Consider the following 16,664-nt stretch of genomic DNA (forward strand, 5'->3'; position numbering starts at 1 on the left):
AGTGTGTCTGGGCTGTGTTTCCGCCAAGATATCTAGCAGATATCTGGGCACCACAGTGAGGACCTAGAGGGTAAAAGACAATATTTTTTTATTTTTATATTTTTACAACAACAGGGTGGGATAAAGTGGGGTAGGGTAGGGTAGAGGTAGGGTGGGATAGGGTGGGGTAGGGTGGGGTGGGAGTCAGGGGGGGATGGGAGGGGTGAGGAGCAGGACCAGCTGAAGCACATCACCTTAGGCAATTAATCACCTTAGGCAATTACACCCCATGGCTCCAGTTCCGAGCTCAAGATGCAGTAAGATTTTATCAGGGGCTGGGGCTGTCGGTGTAAGCGCAAGTGTGTGACTGACCCACAGAAAGGACATTCATCCTCCAAGTATCTTCTGGTATGGAAACATCAAATCTTTACATTTTGATGAAAAATCTGTTAATGTATACGTTTTATTATTAAGAAACTTGGAAGAACGTGACCCACCAAAATCAATCAGACCCAAGTGTCTGTACAGCTCAGTGGCTCCTGTACAGGTACTGTACTCCACAGGCATTCAGAACGGAAGCTGTGCAGGGCCACATCAAAGCTTGCACACTCAGTGTCAAATACATGTGTGCACATATCTACCACCCAAACCCAAAATTTAGAAATGGAAAAACGATTAGTTTTACCTCCTCTTTCGTAACTTAAGCTTGTTACCTGTGGTCCTTTCCTTAGCCTGTCTTCTGTTACGCTGCGCCCACATGTATGTATGTGTATGTATGTTTACACAGATACATGCATTGAATGAGAGCATTTCTTACTCTCTAGCGACAACAAGCGAGAACACAGGTTTTCCTTCCTGAGATTGTGTGGCCTCACCTTATTACACATTCTAAGTCTGTCCTGCACATTTTCAAACTTCACTTTTTACTTTAGAGCTGAGAAATATTTCATTTTTATATGAACCACATTTTCATTATCCAGTCATCCATTGATGGACAACTGCTTTATTCATCCTGTGGTGAATAAAGCAGTGGGTTTTTTCTTTCTTTTTCTTTTTTTAAACATAATAATGTAGCATAATAATGAGTTCCAGATCTGCTTGGGATTATTTTACAGAAAACTAACTTTATTTTTTTTTTTTCAGCCAGAGCAGAGGTAGGATTTACTATCCTTTAGTCTTTTCCAAAACACTACGTGCACCTTAGCATCTGATGGAATGCTAGCCGAGGAGCAATTGTGCCAGAGGCTGAGGGTGCGGGGACTTAGGCCAGCCCTTGTTCTCTGGAGCTGCAAAGTGGAGATGCCGGGGTGGGGGGAGTGGGCGATCTGACAGCTCCTGTAGGCTCCCCTGGTCAGGCTGGAGACAGCAGGTGTCTCTCTGATGAACGGAACCAGTGAGATGCCGTGGGGTCTGAGGAGGTGTCCCCGAGAGGGAACAGAGGCCGTGGGAACGGCAGTCCTACCTTCTGACAAGCTCAGCTCCTGGATGCAGTGAGGAGCATAAAAGTCAACCAAGCACAGCTTTTGATGCCATGCGGTGCCCGGGGACGCAGGGGTGACAGCGCCTCGCTCTCTAAACACGCTCAGGCTATCCATTCGCTGCCTTATGGTTTTGGTCAGCAGTATCTCTCTCTCCCTATGCTTTTCTGTCCAGGGAGTGTTTGTTTTAGTTTCTTTTACTCCTTTAGACTTAATCTGTTGTCTTTAGATTTCCTTTCTGTTCCTTTCTGTGAAACCTTGGGTTTTTCTCTCCACCTTTTCCTGTTGTTCTCAGTGCTTTGGGCTGCTCAGTTCTCATCGTCTGTGTTCTTTCATCTCAGCCGACGTGGAATCCATTACAGTTCGATTAATCCCCAAGACAGTCATGTGTTCTGTTCCTCTGCATCAGACCTCATCCACCTCAGTGAGGTCTTTAATTAGGATTTAGCTTATTTTTAAAGACACTGCTGACCGAGGTGTCCGAATTTGCATCATAACAAAAAGTCACACATTTTTGAGTGATGTGTCTGATTGAAGCCTAGACAGATCGTTGCTGGTGGCTGTTTCTGTGCAGATACTTAAAACCAACCATCAGAATCTGCCCGGCAGTTTTAGCGATGGGCTTGATTGAAGCAGAAACCCTCAGATATCTTAGAAAAATCCCAACTCTTAAAATTAATTCTGTTTTGAAGCCTCATCCCCAACTTTCCAACAGTAACAGAAATTAATAGATTCTGCAGGCCTGGTGTGTGCTCATTCCTTCTCTGAGTGAATGTAAACATGAACTCATTTCCTCCTTTGTAAAAAAACCCCACAAGGGAGAGGCTGTTTTTGTCCTCTTCTCACAGATTAGGTTTGAAGAGTTCAGGGCTAGGCCCAGAATCACACTCTGACCCAGCGGGAAACCAGCCTCCCCACAAAGCCTGGTTGTCTTGCTCTGTGGCCAGGTGGCCTTGAGCAGATGAGGAGAAGTGGCCCAATGACAGGCATCCTACTTCAATAAAGACATTAAAATAAAAATAAACTACCCGAGGTTAATTTTTTTTTCCCGAGGTTAATTTTTAAAGTGAGCTGTGAACCTAAACTTAAGAGACACATGCTGAAATGTTGTGATATAAATTGGTATAGCCAGGAGGACTGGTGTTCCTCAAAAAGCTAAAAATAGTGGCCTGTTGCCAAGCTGAGGCCAGAGAGCCCACTTCTGAGACTGGCACAACAGAAGGCGAGAACCAACTCTCACGACTTGTCCTCCATAAATGCACTGGGGCACAGGCATGCACGCAGACCCACCTATTTTCTTGCAAGTGGCTTGACTTCGTTCTTTCTGGCCACATTATCTATCTCTGTCTCTGTATCTAATCTATATATATCTATATATGTATGTGTATGTATATCTAATGTATATTTAATGTATATCTGATCTAAATCTATCTATGCGGTTAGATACTGTGATATATATATAGATAAATATATCACAGTTTCATTATCTGCTCATCTGTATTATCTCTTAAGTGCAATAAGGCAGCCTGAAAAAGACAAATATTCTATATTTTTCATAAACAGAGTGTAGGGGTAAAGGACAGGGAGGGAAGAGATGTAGGGGGAGAGGAGAGAGAGAGTGAGGAAGGATGGCATTATGTGACATCTGGGACTGGCTTCAGAATAACTCACTTAGTGGGAGAACGGAGTGTCTGCTGGTTATAGTTGGGCAATGGTAGCTGGAGTTCACTATTCTGTTCTCCATGATAGTTTTGTGCATACTTGAAAATTACCATAATGCTTAGAAATGCTAAGTGACATTACTTCCTTCTATAGAGTTACCATTGCTTCCCCAAGCACCCGGGTTGATGGCGTCATCATCTGCTTTAGCAGTTCTACACAGATGCCCTGTGAAGCAATCATTTGGGCAACTTTCTGTTTGTGCTATACTCTCTGCTTATAGGAAGCGTCGTAGAAGCTTCCTTCCTAGTAGAGTGTGCATCTTTCTCTGACCTCCTGCAGCCACCTTACTGTACAGCGGGATCTAACTGTGCACAGTCCCCGTTTGGTCTAGCTCTTGACCATCTTCTGCCTTCTCCGCCCCCTCCCTCCCCTTGTGCATGCTAGGCAGGTGCTCTCCCACCCAGCCTCACCCAGCTGCACCCCAGCTGCACCCCAGCCCCTATGAGCAGGACTTATACCATCGATTTGGAAAGATTTAGGTACTTTTCTCTGCAAGAATCTTTTCTTTTGGAGGGACCATACCGTTCTCAGTTTGGGGCAACTGTAGCCTTTTCATGGGTAGTTTACTCTGTCTGTTGTCCCTTTGAGATGGCCTCATGTTCTTATTTAAACAGAGCTTGAGAGACAGTCTTGCACATGCATGTTTATGTGTTCAGTTTGTTGACAAATTGTCAAGTATCTATACCCAGTGAGTGCTGTGAAGAACTTTCCATCTGTAGTAAGAATATTTTGTAAGGATCTAGGAAATATTAGTTCTTAAAAAATCTGTGTTATGCTGAAGTTGGATTGGAAGTCACGGTAAACTGCTGGAGTTACCTTCTTTAGGAATCAGGAACTTTGTGTTCACTCACTGAGCAGGCATTTACTAAAGTCATCCTGGGTCTCAGACACTCCCAGAAAGCTATGGGGACACCTGTTGGTGAAGTCCTCCTCCTCCTCCTGGTAGTTTATGCTCCAGTGGGATAGACAGACAATAAATAAGTGCATTTTCCATGTAGAGAGCAGTAATGGGCCGGAATGAAGCCGGAGAGAAGAGAGGAAGCATGGTGGCTATCAGTAAGGGCAGCGCTGGAGGGCAGTGGCAGGAGGGCTGAGGCAGATGTAGAGCTGGGATCCAGGTGGGTGTGGCATTCTGTAGTCCAGGCACTCAGGAGCTGGAGACAGGGGTCCCAGGGTAAATCAGAGGGGTACACTGGCTGAATCTATGAGTTCGGGCTTCAGGGAGAGACCCTGACTCAGTAGACAGAGTGGAGAACAATGCAAGAAAACTCTGATGTTAACCTCTGGCCACAAACACATGCACACACATACACATACCACACACACCACACATGTACACACACACATACACACACAATACATGTATACACACCACACGCATATACACACACCACATACACACACATGTACATATACCACACACACATCACACACACGTGTACACACACATGCACACACCACATATACACACACACCCTACATGTACACACACCACACATACACACACCCTACATGTACACACACCACACACACATACACATACGTGTACACACATGCACACATACACACTCAACAGGAACATGCACACACACATGTACATGAACACTCACAATTAAAAAGTAAGATAAAATCTAAAAAATATGCCATAGTATTAGAAGTGAGCCCTCTAGGAGGAGAACACGCCAAGAGACCAGACCCCGCAGCAGTGGTGTTTCACCATGACAACAGGGGGCTTTGTGGGAGGAGTAAATGATCTAAAGAGACATTGGAGAACAAGAGAGCAGGATGAGGAACAAAAATAAAATACCTCATCTTCTGTCTCAGTCAGTGTTCTATGACTGTGAAGAGACACCATGACCACAGTGTCTCTTACGTGGGCCTGGCTTACGTACGGTTTCAGGGGTTTAGTGCATTATTGTCACAGAGGGGTAACATGAGAAGTACAAGGGTATACGTGTGTGAAAACGTTAAAATGAAATCCATTCATTTGTCTGCTGAATGAAATAAAGTGATGTAAACCACATCTTAGTCCATCTGCTGTGTAACAATCCCTGAGGCTCCAGGGAGTTCATGAAGAAATGCCTTTTAAAAATGCCTCCAAGTATGAAATTGCACCAGTTTACAATGAATTAAGTTTGAAGGACATCATACTTTAAAAATCAACACAGAAGCGTTGGGGGTCAAAGCATCTGGCACTGGTACTGTCTCAGGACAGACAGCATCACAGGTTGGAGAGAGACTACAGTCTGACGGGAAATAACAGAGGGGAGGGGCCAGGCGAACTGCTATGCGCAGGTAGGATCCTAACTCACTCTTTTGAGAGGAATGGCTTGAGGGAGGCCTAGAACTGGCTGGCCTAGAACTCACTGTGTAGACCAGGCTGGCCTAGAGCTCACTCTGAAGACTGGCCTTCAGGAAAACCCCTTTCTCTCACATAACAGCTGGGTGGGTTTGAACAAATTTCTCAACTTCTCTGAGCCTCCATGGCTCCTACCTAAAACTGGCAGCTAGCCTATACCCATGAGAAGTTTCAAGGCTGGTAAAAGACACTTGTTGTCTGTCTTGCTGGGAAGTTCTAGATGGACATTCTAGTTCCCCCAGGAGAGACTCCTCAAGTGGTATTTACAGCCAGGAGTCTCCTGGGTAATGACTGCCTTCTCTCTGGGGAGTGGGAGAGGCATACCAGGGTCTAGGAGCAGGTCCAGCTGCACACTGCCGTAGCCGTAGCCTTTCTCGCTGTGTGTAATGTACTGCTGAAGTGTGTAATGTTACTGAAGTCTGTGTATTGTTTTGGCATTTAAGCATTTGAAAGCACACATCATTTTGGTGGGGTGGGAACCCCAGGCATTAAGTCCCTAAGGCAAAGGCATGACATTAATAGTTTTGATAGAAGAAGTGAACTTTAACCACAAATGTGATTTGCACTGGCTACTGATCCCCTGCAGAGTCCCACACAGGCAGAAGCCTGGAGCCAGAAAGGTGGCTCTTAGTGCCTTCAGAAGGACATCTCTTGACAAGCCACCAGGAAGGTATTTTCTCAGTGGAAAAGCAAGGCATTTCCTTTCTCTTCCCCGAGGCTGGGTTTTAGTGTGCTTGACTCTCTGTAGCAGATCCAGGCTAAATGGGGTAGAGGGAGGAGAGGCAGGCTCTAATTTCCAGAGAAGTTCTCTTTCCTGGAGGGCAAGTGCACAGGTATCCTGCACTCTGTCTCCTTGAATCTTTTTTGGGGCCTAGAAAGAGGGCCCCTCCCTAAGCCCAGAGTCTGAGTCACTTGTCCCTGAGGCTGGAGATTGCCCCACACTCCAGGCAGGTGCATCAGCCCAGACCTTTGATGGGCACCTGCCCCTGAGCGCAGCAGGGACAGGTCTGCAGGGCTCTTCTCCCTTTGTGCCTCTGGCTTGACTCTGTGCTCAGAACTTTGTCAGGACCACGTCTGAGTCTAGTTCCTCCTCCTCAGATACCTCATGAGAAGGAACTGGAGCCACCTTCCTCTGTGTGCTAGGAAGTTGCTGCCATTTTTGTTCCTTAAATACGAGAGACAAACGTGACTCCAAGAGGCGTAAAGTCAAGCCACAGATGGAAACCTAATAATAGTCTAGTTGGGTTTCTGGCTGGGCCCCCATGGAGCCACTGAGCAGCCTCTTAGAGTGACTGTGGAGGATCCAAATCCTAGAGACAGCTCCTGCACAGGCTTCTGCCTGTGCCTCCCCTACCCCTTCCTCTCTCTCAAGCCCAGACAAGCTTCTGAATTATTAGAGCCCAACTTGTGATCAGATTCTGCTTGCAGTCAGTCACATGTCCTTTCATTGGAGGCTGATGTGAGAGGACTTCCCAAGAGACTCAGTGACTCTATTTCCCCCTGCTGCTCAGGGGAGGAACACCAAACCTTAAAATATCTCTAGCAGGTGGTGGTGGTGCGCACTTTTAATCCCAGCACTCCCAAGGCAGAGGCGGGTGGATCTCTGAGTTTGAGGCCAGCCTGGTCTACAGGGCTACAGAGAGACCCTGACTCGAAAAACAAAAACATCTCTGGCATGGTTACAGGAAATGCATGCCCATCTAGGCATGGCTGGATTACCCTGAATGTACAGCTTATGTAGTCTGGGGGTGCTTAAGAAAAAGAGCAGTTTTGAATACTAAGTTAACCGTGGCTTGACTTTGAAAGCGGCGTGTGAGAACCCAGGGCAGCTAACAAGCATCAACTTCCATCCGCCTCTGTGCCTCTCCTCTAGAGTGGGCTGTGACGTCATTTTTTAATTAAAATACAGTTCATGCACCATACAAGCCACCTATTTAAAATCTGGCATTCACTGGTTCTAGTCTACTCTCAGCTATTTGACTATCGTGACAACTAAGTGGATCTTCCTCTTCCTCCCCATCTTTTCCTTTGCCTTCTTCCCTTCCCTCCCCTCCCCTCTCCCTTTCTCTTCCTGTTTTTCTCCTCTTCCCTGCTTCTTCCTTCCCCTCCCTTCTCCTCTCCCTTTTCCTGTTTTTTTCTTCCCCTCCCCATTTCTCCTTTCCCACCTCTTCTCCTTTTCTCTCCTTTTTGTGGTACTGAGGTTGGGTCCAGCCCTTCCCACAAGGTGCTCGGCAAGTGCTTTACCACTGACCTATTTTTTTTTTTTCCAGAGCTGGGGACTGAACCCAGGGCTTACTTGTGCTTGTGCTTGCTAGGCAAGCGCTCTACCACTGAGCTAAATCCCCAACTCCTACCACTGACCTATTACATCCACAACTCGAGGAGTGTTCTCAGCATCTCAAAGAGCCTCACGTGCCCTAAGAGTCACTCTCTGCCTCCCCGACACCGACACACTTCAGGACATTGTTGTCAGTGGGATCATACGTCACGTGGTCTTTACTTAACGGAATGCTTTCAAACTTATCCATGATGGTGCACACAGCTGTGGTGTGGTGTCGGTGTGGTTTGTGTGGTGTCACCATGGCTTAGTGGTGTTGAACTGCATGCACACATCACATTTCATTCTTAATGTATGTGTCAGTTCAAGTGTTAATTCTTGGAACCCCTGGAGACAAAATTGACGAAGTCCCTGAAGAGGGAGAACCAATCCCCTCCTATCAACTACATCACCTTCCTCCTCTGCTTCTTTGCATTCTCCTCGGTCTCCAGATTCTGAGTGCACTGGAACGGTGACCCGGAAGTCATTGCTCTCGTGGTGATGAATAAGACAGAGCTAGAAGAATGAGTTGGAATGGAAGCTCGTGAGCCGGGCTCTTTCTGAGCAGCTGGCATTCTCTGCCAACAGAAAGGGTTTGGTCTGAGAGTTGGGAGATTTTCCTCCCTTGCGGTGCATGACAAGTTCAGGGAAGAGAGAAATGCCTAGAATCTCTAAGGACCCTTGATAGCAGGTGACTTGGAGAGGCTGCCATTTTGGACTCCACATCTTAACCTGGATGTCGTATCCGTGACAGGGCTAGGACAGATGGGAGGAGATTAGGCTCATGGGACACTGCTACAAGTTCTGAGGACCAAAGGATACAGATCCTGGGCGATGTGCCTTCTATCTTTGAGGCTTTTTAGATAGCCAACATCTTATCAAAGAAGGATGTGGACACTGTAAGTATGTGGCTGAGATTAGCAGGGGAACTCATTCATGCATTAGTTCATCAAACAATTATTTTTTTTTCTTTTTTTTTTTCGGAGCTGGGGACCGAACCCAGGGCCTTGTGCTTGCTAGGCAAGTGCTCTACCACTGAGCTAAATCCCCAACCCCTCATCAAACAATTATTGGGTACCTACATGTGTCAGGAAGAACTCTAGATCCTAGATGCTAGGGAGTGAGCATTAGCAGATACAAATCCCTAGTCTTGGAGGTAGGGAAGGCTTACAGTAAGTAAAGTGTATTCAAAGTGATGAGAGCGTTGGAGAAAATAAAAATTCAAATGGACTTGGAGATGGTGTCAGAATTCCAAATGGGATTCTCAAGAAAGGGCTTGATGGCAAAGTAAAGCCAAGGCTTAAAGTGGTGAGCTGAATTCATCAGAGTCCTCTAGAGGAACAGAAACACAAGATGAATATACACTACAATGGGGGTTATGAGATGTGTTAATACGATGTGGGCTAGGCAGTCCAACAATGTCGTCTGTATACTGCTGCTCAGCCCATGGCCTGCAAGCCACAGTTCCAGTCTGGTGCTGAATGTCTGGTGGGTTCCTGTTGAGCTGATGGTCTTTTTTTAGTTTACATTGAAGGCTAAAGAAACTGGGTTCTGATGCCAGTGAAGTGTAGCAGCAGCAGCAGCAGCAGCAGCAGCAGCAGCAGCAGCAGCAGCAGCAGCAGCAGCAATAAGGCAGATGCATTTACTTGGAGTGCAGGTGAGCAGGCAAACAGATCTTTAAATCCCTCCGACTTCTTTATATTTAGGAATCTTCCACAGGGTGCTGCCCACTTAGGGAAGGTCTTCCCTCCTCGGTTAACCTTTCCTGGAAATGTACTCCCAAGCCCACTCAGAGCCATGTCGCCTAGTTGACAGCCAAGATTAACCTTCACGTTGGCCATGTTCATATCCACAGGGTACCTACTGAGGCAGAGACAGGAAGTACCAAAGCCATGAGGAACTGAGAACATTCCTGGAGCAGTCAAGAGAAGAAGGGGCCAGTACGGCAGAAAGAGCAGAAGAGCATGAAGAAGAGAGAACCATGAGGAGCAGAAACCAGTTTCCACCCCAGCCCAACTTTTATCATTCAAGCAGTGGAGAGGTTTCAGCAGAGAAGCATTGGATGATGGATGACAGTGTGGTTTATTAAAAAAAAAAAAAAGAAGAAGAAAAAGAAAACTAAAAAAGACCGTGGCTGCTACCACACTGGGAACAGAGGGTCAGGAAGACAGACAGAGGGAGAGGGAGCATTGAGAAGGTGACAGCTGCAATCTGACCCTGGCTCAGAGGAGGAGCTAAGGAGCACACGTGGGAGGGATCAGATCTGCCTGTGCTTCCTGGGCAAGCAGAGCTCTGTGGATGGGCTGCGTGTGAGAGCTGACTTAGCGTGGGGCCAGTCTGTCACTCAGTTCAGGTAATCATCAGGCTTGCTGAGAAAGTGAAGGACTCTTTCCAATGCCCCAGATATGCCATGCCCCCACCTTTAGAGATCTCTGAGAATGGCTCCTGTTCCTTGCCCCAGAGCAGCCCGCCTTCCGGTGATGGATGGATTTATCAGCTCATTCCCAATGAATGGAGTTTCCAGAGAGTGAAGAAGATGCAGGAGAGTGACAAGACAGCCTGAGTGTGAGTTGCATCCCAGGGAAGCCAACAGCCATGTCTTGAGCATCCCTACTAAGGATGCATAGAGCTACAAACTGAACAAGTCTCTGATCAACAAAGAGTAAGGATCTGAAGGTCTTAGGGTTTTAGCCTGTGAGGCATGGAATCCTGAGCGAGGTGAGATGTGGACTCTCCCCATCAAGGCCAAAGCCTAAAATCCTAGTCTCAGGCCACATGATACCCACCGGGGTTCCGGGGCAGAACCACCTTGCAGGCCTCAGTCAGGTCCTTGCCCCACAGTACTGTGCCGTGATGAACATGTGCTACATGGGTCACTAAAGCTTCTGGGGAATTTCTTTTTAAGATTTATTTATTTATTTATTTATTTATTTATTTATTTATTTAGTGTGAGTACACGATTGCTCTCTTCAGAAGGCATTGCATCCCATTACAGATGGTTGTGAGCCACCATGTGGATGCTGGGAATTGAACTCAGGACCTCTGGAAGAGCAGTCAGTGCTCTTAGCTGCTGAGCCATCCATCCAGCCTCTGAGGGAATTTCTTACACAGTCAAAGATACCCAGAACAACTCTGGCTGAGCATGCTGGAGGCCAGCTTCTCAGACTGAGGGCCTTCTCGGCCTGAAGGACGAGGTTGGTCACATGAGCACCAGACCTGAGGTACTACAGAGGTAGCAATCCCGAGGGCCAGCCTGGGCCATTGAGTCATGGCAGCTGTGGATGGACACTCAAGCATTCCAGCCCATAAGGCCAAACCTGTGATGTGTCCTCCACAGTCCCTCTGAGCCCACAGAACCATAGCTGTCACCCATAGAAGCAACCAGATTTTTTTTATTGGTTATTCCCCCTTTTCTGTGCACTGTTACATAGTTGTTGCCCACTTTTTATCATTAAGTTCTTTGTTTTATTGCTACCAACAGGCAAAGGTTAGTGTTGATATAGCCCAAAAAAATCCACCCAGATAACCAACCAAACAATTCCTTTTCCAGAAAGTCCACAGGAGGCACCATCTCATAAATCAGAGGTTGCCAACCTGTGGGTCACCAACCTGTTGGCAAACTTCTATCTCCAAAATATTTACATTACAACTTGTAACAGTAGCAAAAAGTACAGTTATGAGGTAACAATGAAAATACTTTTCTGGTTGAGGGTCACCACCGCATGAGGAACCTATTAAAGGGTCACAGTGTTAGGAAGGTTAAGCACTGCGGTCATAAATGGTCTTGCTGTAGTGGAGGGAGGGGGATCCAGTGGACAAGCTGCCATTTTGGATATTTAGCCACAGCTCACAAAAGGAATTCCACTGATGACTGTTTGGTATCAATGAGTACATAAACACACATTTTCAGACTTAAATTTCTTTTTTTTTAAATTGTGGGTTTTTTTGTTGTTGTTTTTGTTTGTTTGCTTTTACATTTATTTACTGATTGCTGGATTGCGTTTGTGTCTATGAGTGTGGATACTCAGGCTGTGGCACTCAAATGGAAGCCAGAGGGCAACCAACAAGAACAATCTACTATGTGGGGTCCAGGGATTGAAGCCAGGTCGTCAGGCTTGGCTTCAGTCCCCTCACCCGCTGAGCCATCTCGCCAGCCCAGAATTGATTTTCCCACCCTGGCCTATAGGAAGTTGAGATGTAAGGAGGCAGGAATCTTGGTAAGGTCAGACCACGTATGCACAGGCGAAATTATTAAGTGAGAAGGGGGCTTCGATTCTTCTCCCCCCCGGGGTGCATTTGCAGTATCTGGAGACAGTTTAGATCGCCACGATTTGTTGCTGGCACCAAGTGGGTAGAAGCTAGGTATGCTTTTAAGGGCTAAATCTTTACAAATAATGTTGGGGGGATACAGCTCTCTATGATGTGTTATGGAAAAACGACATCAAGTTAGAATTCAAAGGGCAGGGGACAAGGCTTCACCTTACAGTCAGATGGGTGTGAGCTGGATGTCAGCGTCCTCAGCTGTCCTGTGACTCGGTTTGTAAAAGAGGTACAGTGAATTGTAAAGCAAGGGGTTTACGAATCATCCAGAACAAAATATGGCGTCCAGGAAGTGCTCAGCCATGAGAAGCAGGGGACACTATGGGGAAGAGTAAGAGCCTCGAAGTCAGACACTGATGGGGACCCTGGGGAAAGGAGCAATCTGTTGCAGGCATTTGCAATCCTGCTCCAGAAACCATAGCAGAATCTTACTGTCACCATTCCCACTGGTTTTGGTCAGTACCCCCCAAACCCTTCCTATTTGGTCAATAACCCCCCAAACCCTTCCTTTATTATATATACGTACACTGTAGCTATCTTCAGACACACCAGAAAAGGGCATCAGTTCCCATTGGTTGTGAGCCATCATGTGATTGCTGGGATTTGAACTCAGGACCTCTGGAAAAGCAGTCCGTGCTCTTAACCACTGAGCCATCTCTCCAGCCCCAGCATTTATTTCTTGAGTGTAAATAATCCACAGGCAGCTAGGTCTTCACACAAACAACAGCGTTCTTCCTGGAGACTACAGCTTTACCAGGGAACCTCTCCTACCTGGCTCTCACCCCCACTCTCACATTCCTTCAGACAAGCTGTGGGTTACCTCAGGAAGACAGCCTACACACAAGATAAATAAACACTGACCTTTCTGGCTGAAGGCTTGAGGCCCAGGAGGAGGGTGAGGCTTCACAGGCTGGGAGGTCTCCTGCATGGAAGGAAGAGAGACAAGGGGCTTGAAATGGGGGAGAGGAGGGAAGAAGGGGGAGAAAAAGGAGGGAGAAAGGAGAAACGGAGGGGGGAGAGGAGGAGGGGAGAAAGGAGAGAGAGAGAGAGAGAAAGAAGAGGTGGGAAAGAAGAGGAGAAAAAGAAGGAAAGATTTTCCGATGGTCTTGGATGTAAGCACTAGGAGCGTCTCAGAAGCAAGGCTGTGGTGTTGGGTGCACCTGTGTGGATCCCGGAGGTAAGGAGTTAGGTAAGGAGTTAGTAACCCAGCACCATGCCTGCACATCCCTGGCAACCCCATCTGCAGGAGGCTGTAGGACAACCTGCCTTTTGTGTATCCGGGAAAGAATGCAAATGAACTCAGCATAATTTATTCCTCAGGCTCATACAGTCTGATACACTGTACCAGTTCTCCATTGTTACTGTGACAAATCTCCACAGACTCCCTGGCATAACGCAGCCCACTTTTACCCTCTTACAGTCCTGGAAACTCAAAGTGTTAAGACTGTTTTCAGCTGTCTAAAGCCAAGCTGTTGCAAGGCCAGCCCCTTCTCAAGTTCTGGAGAATTATGCGTTTCTTCTCCAGTTGGTGAGGCTGTCTGTGATCCTGGCTTGTGGCTCCTTCTTATCTTTAGAGCGCACCATTCTGGCCTCTGCTTTGGGAATCTCGCCATCCTCTTGTCTCTGACTACGCCTCAGCCCCTCTTGTAAGGAGCGCCGTTATTCTGTAGGCCAATCTGAACAAGGAATACAGCATGACTTCCCCATCTCAACAATGACATCTGCAGAGTCCTTTGGTCACAGAGGTAAACCTGTAAATGCTTTAGGGATCCGGAGTTGGGTATCTAGCTTGTACACAGTGAACATAACCGATTCTCCAAACTCTTGGTGTGCTGAGTGAAGCCTGGTCCTGCTGCTCCCTGACCTTCCCGTACAAACTGCATTTCTCAGGCTCCCGTGCCAGTTGGCTCCTACTGTTTTGGCCAGTGTCCTGTTGAGAGACTGGAAGAAAGAAGGCAGAAGCCAGGGTTTACCTTCTGGTCCAACACAGACTGTGTGGCCTGGTTCTGTGCTGTTCCTTGTAGTTTTAGCTTTGGATGGACAGACCTTATGAACCCCACTCGCACTGAACAATATTTACAAGAGATCTAAATCCCTGGGAACTCCCAGAACGTAGTCTGCCTCTGTGGGCGGGTACAGTTTCTGATGGCTTAAGTCTCAAGGTGGCTTTGCTATCTCTTCATTAGTGTTCCAATGATTTTATTTTTAATCTGTTATTACACCTCTCCGGTATTTCACCTGTTTCAGGCCTATAGATTCTGACCAAATTCTGGCTGAGATTCTGTAGTTTTTGTTTTTTTTTTTTTTAAATAACATCTCCCCAAAGCTTTATCTCCAGGACTTACTTACTCCGGTTAGTCTGAACTGCATGCCTTTCTCCAAATATACTTTCTTGCTTTGGGAAAGGAATTATACTGGTTACTTTCCTGTCAACTCACTACAAGCTAGAGTCATGAGAGGAGGCATTAAGAAAGGGCCCTGGGTAAGCCTGTAGGGTGTTTTCTTAATAAGTGTTGATGTGGGAAGATTTAGCCCATGGCGAGTGTCACGCCTGGGCTGGTGGTCCTGGGTTCTATAACAAAGCAGTCTGGGTAAAACAGAAAGCAGCACTCCTCCATGGCCTCTGCATCAGCTCCTGCCTCCAAGCTCCTGCCCAGTTTGAGTTCTTGCCTTGGCTTCCTGTGGTGGATTGTGACTCAGATGAGTAAGCCAAATAAACCCTTTCCTTCCCAAGTAGGTTTAGGTCATGGTGTTTTACCCCAGCAATAGTCACCCGAAGTGAGATAGGTTTGCTCAAACCATATCTACTTTACAACCTCCCTCTGACATTCCTGTCTTGGTTCAGAGTACTTTGAGTCCTTGGAGGATCATTTCAAATCTCTTTTGCCCTCTCGATTAACAGGCTTGGAGTGATTTCTTTCTGCAGCCGTAGCAAATAACTGATGTATGATCTACAACACACAAAATTGCACTGCATGAAGATGCTTGTGTAACTTACAACCATTTTCATATCTGTACAGCGTCCCTGAGGGAACGCGACAAATGGTATTTAATCAAGTAAATGCTGGACTTGTAGTCATAGGCTTGGCCCTTAGCAGAATTCTGTTAGATCAGAGACTCCAATCGGTTTTCTAATTGATTTTACTCCCTAATTAATTTTACTAAAAGCTATCAGAAAATAAACATATTTTAAAGTAAAATATATACCCATTCTCTCTAGTCTGCCTAATTTAAGTCGAACCTCAGGTCCCAACTAAACTCTAGTCTGCACCTCACAGTATGTGGGCAATGTAGATAAACAGGACGCCATGGAAAATCATTCTGTGATTGTCATCACCAGTGAAGAGGTTGGCACGAACTCGTTCTCTTGTTCCTCTACAGTTAATCTAGCAAACCTGCAACTCCAGTCATGCGCTCGCTCCTCTGTGTGACAAGCTGCAGAGTTGACCAAGCAAAGACACGACAGATGACCCACAGCAAAGAAACCTGACTCGAGCACAGACGTAAGAGAGTCTGGATTGATGAGACGTATAAACCAGACCGTGACAGCACTGATGGGCCACACAACGGCCCGGAAGAGTGCCTTACCTATCCAGTCGCAGCACCGGGTTCAGCATTCTCGTCGAGTGTGGAGCCCAGCCTCTTCATGCTCAGGTGCCCAGGCTCAGCTATAGGAATCTACCTGGGTGACATTTTCTTATTCCATCAAGAGGCAAGCCATTAACACCCCTGGCTGGAACTATGTGTACTGATTCTGGAAGGCACAAGCTGTGCTATGGGAACTTCGAGAGATCGATGTAGTTCCCAGAATTTTCTTCCACACACAGTACTACAGATCTGGCCGGGAAGAGACATACCTCTTCCCAAGAGCTCTCTGAAGTTTCCTGAGACCAGAACTGGAACTGGTTTTATAGCCTCCCCTAGAGCTGCTCTCCCAAGAAGTGTCACGTGTTCCGATTCTGAGCACTGCCATTTGTAGGTGGGCTCCCGCTGATAATCTTGCTTGAGGGGTTTGTTCTCAAAACACAGGAACTCGTGATCAAGGTGGATAGAGTTGTCTGTAAGGGATGTAACAATGGAAACTGGCTGTGACTGCTCTCTGAGAGTCTCCTTCAGGGCCTCCTCTTGTTTAATCTTCATATGGCCACATGGTGGCAGTGTTTAGGAATGCTACTGTTACCTTCGAGGGGCTGTTTGGATTCTAGGTTTCAAGGGTTGGCCATGATGCTCTGTGGGAGAGAGGCTCACATCATGGCCATTCTCTGGTGTTTCTTATATTGACCTCTGACCAGCATGAAGGACTTTCTGCCACAATGTCCTGGTCTTGCGTCTAATTTAGGGCCTGCTGTGCTGACCCAGTGGACTGTATCCCTCCTTGCCAAGATTGGATGTAACCTTGCTTTCTATACTGGCCTCCTCAGCCCCGGGATGGGTTGAAAAGAAACTGATGCCCTCATGGTCAACAGCTGCCTCACTGACTGAAAAATTA

General features: G+C 46.8%; 2 long non-coding RNA genes across 6 annotated transcripts in view; one reads left to right on the forward strand and one right to left on the reverse strand.

Moving 5' to 3' along the window:
* Positions 1–10,751, forward strand: part of LOC108352943 (uncharacterized) — a 25,226-nt gene extending 14,475 nt beyond the window's left edge. For all 5 annotated transcript variants that reach the window (XR_015638968.1, XR_015638966.1, XR_015638969.1 and 2 more), the window contains 2 exons: positions 9,378–9,512; positions 9,711–10,751. This is a non-coding gene — a long non-coding RNA (uncharacterized LOC108352943). The remainder of the gene's footprint in view (positions 1–9,377; positions 9,513–9,710) is intronic.
* On the reverse strand, positions 8,018–16,441 carry LOC120097108 (uncharacterized). The gene is made up of 4 exons (XR_015638970.1): positions 16,356–16,441; positions 15,764–16,233; positions 13,037–13,097; positions 8,018–8,371 (listed from the first exon to the last, which is right to left on the reverse strand). It is a non-coding gene; the product is annotated as an uncharacterized LOC120097108 (long non-coding RNA).
* Positions 16,442–16,664: the final 223 nt, after the last annotated feature.

The sequence above is a fragment of the Rattus norvegicus genome, chromosome 15 (assembly GCF_021556685.1).
Source record: "Rattus norvegicus strain SHRSP/BbbUtx chromosome 15, alternate assembly SHRSP_T2T, whole genome shotgun sequence".
Lineage (NCBI taxonomy): Eukaryota > Metazoa > Chordata > Mammalia > Rodentia > Muridae > Rattus > Rattus norvegicus.